The 2,212-nt window shown below is 46.3% G+C and overlaps 1 pseudogene; it reads right to left on the bottom strand.

Annotated features, from left to right (window-relative positions):
* Nucleotides 1–892: 892 nt before the first annotated feature.
* Nucleotides 893–1,009, bottom strand: LOC136656486 (5S ribosomal RNA; annotated as a pseudogene).
* Nucleotides 1,010–2,212: the final 1,203 nt, after the last annotated feature.

Raw genomic sequence — 2,212 nt, 5'->3', positions numbered from 1 at the left:
ATGGTCCAATGGAAAGGCAGAGGCCAATACGGTTGGTTCCAGCGGCGTCGCAGGAGTTGCCAGAACGTGACTGTGTTCAGCCATGAACTGCCTCAGGGACTCCGGCTCCTGATTTGGCCTCGAGGTTGACTCCTGAAGCCTTTTCCATAACTGGATGTAGCCACAAGGCAGTGGAGGTTTGGGATCAGAGTTTTCCTTCTCTCAGATGAGCTGCCTTCCCAGGCTGATGAGTCCCATCTACCCGGTGGCTGTTTAGTCGCCTCTTACGACAAGTACAGCCAAACTGAGGGCCTATTCTTATCCCCAGCCCCCCAGGGGACAATTAAAAAGTACATCTATTATAAATATACATACATATTGGGACACAAACATCCAGGATGCAATTGCTCAATACTGGGATGCATTTGACCAGGACATGGATGCCTAGTAAGCAGTGGTACTGTCACTCCTTTTGAAAAGCACAGAACAATTTCATTTTATTCTGTTGCTCCTTTGGGGCTTATAATGCTCCTGGCACTCTTGACTTTATAAGGCAGAGTGCAGAGCCTGTCATACCACTATCTGTAAAAAAAAAAAAAAAATGATGTCAAAATCAGTGTCCGCTTGTGCAACTTAAATAGATCAGTAAATTCTACTTTGACACCAGCCTACTGGCACAGGAAGCTAAATAAGTAAATCAAGAGTGCTTTTGAGGCTTGCAGAGACAGCACGGATCAGTGTGGAAAAGAGGATTGCAGGGCTCACTTCCTGCATGGTGATAAGGACAAATGGTTGGCAGCCTTCAGTCTCGAAAGACTATGGTATAAGCCTACAGCACCTGGTATTCCCAGGCGGTCTCCCATCCAAGTACTAACCAGGCCTGACCCTGCTTAGCTTCCGAGATCATGGTATAAGCCTACAGCACCCGGTATTCCCAGGCAGTCTCCCATCCAAGTACTAACCAGGCCTGACCCTGCTTAGCTTCCGAGATCAGATGAGATCGGGCATGTGCAGGGTAACAGACAAAGCTGGATTAAAGGATGTGTCCCAAAGGATCACAACCCTTACTCATGAAAGCTAAATGCAAGACCCCTGGAGGCATGGACAGAGGGCTCACTGGTATCTCTTAGTACCCTCTCCCTGTTCTGGTGGAGAATGTGGGCCACTGCTATCCAAAATGTTCTGTTCTAACACTGCTTCTGACCTGCCTCTACCAAGTCTCATATCTTACACAGGATCTCGATACCCCATATAGATACAGGGAAGGAAGACTGCATCAGCATCTTCAAGCATGACTTCCAATTTTGCCTCAGTGATCCCATCACAGTAATGGGCTTGTAGTATGGGTCACCCCAGCCCAGCTCCCAGTAAATTATACCTGTGTTCCCCATGCTTCTTGGCCCAACTTTCTAGTTTCTGAATGTGGCTACACAATGCAGAGGTGATCATAAGAACATAAGAAGAGCCCTGCTGGGTCTATCTAGTCCTTCCACAATGGACCACCAGATGCCTCAGGGAGCGCTGAAGACATAAAACAGCAGTTAAAATGAACTTCATGAGATACCAGAAAGACTGTGTGACCGGAAATGTCTTTGCCCAGTGCCTAAAATCCAGCAAGGTTGGCACCAGTTGAGCGCCCCTGGGCAAAGTGCTGCAACCTAAATATTCCTTGTTAATGTACTTTGATGGACTTATGTACTTGATGATTGTTGTTAGAATGATGAAATAACTCTTCCCATACTGGAATGTGTCCATCAAGAAAAACACTGTCAGTAATTAATTCCTCCCTGTTTGCAGCAGAAAAAGAAATGTCACAGTAAATGGCAACTATTTCTAGTGTTTGCTTCCAATAAACATCACCTTCCCTTTCCCTGGCTGCCTGCTTGCCTTCTATATTGCATCTCAAACCCCCAAATGATTCTCTATTTATGGAAGCATCTTATACACACACAAATACATAAGCACATCTATTTCAAGGCACCTGTTAAGGCGCCTTTAATTTCACCGTCTTCCCCCCCCCCCGAGAATCATTTCAGAATGTTCCAGAATGTACAGCGCGGGGCTAGAATTGTGACCACTCCCCACCTCCTCCTCAGAAATGTCACTAATCTTATTGGAAACATTTTAAGTTCCCTTGCCGCTCAACTTTTCACAGGTGAACGTATGGTTATTGCGGTGTACTAGTCTCACCCCTACTCACTCACCAAGGATAACTTGTCCACCCCCCCTTCTG

This window comes from Tiliqua scincoides, chromosome 6, assembly GCF_035046505.1.
Source record: "Tiliqua scincoides isolate rTilSci1 chromosome 6, rTilSci1.hap2, whole genome shotgun sequence".
Classification (NCBI taxonomy): domain Eukaryota; kingdom Metazoa; phylum Chordata; class Lepidosauria; order Squamata; family Scincidae; genus Tiliqua; species Tiliqua scincoides.
The sequence above is the reverse complement of the archived record's forward strand: the minus strand, read 5'-3'. Positions and strand labels throughout refer to the sequence as shown.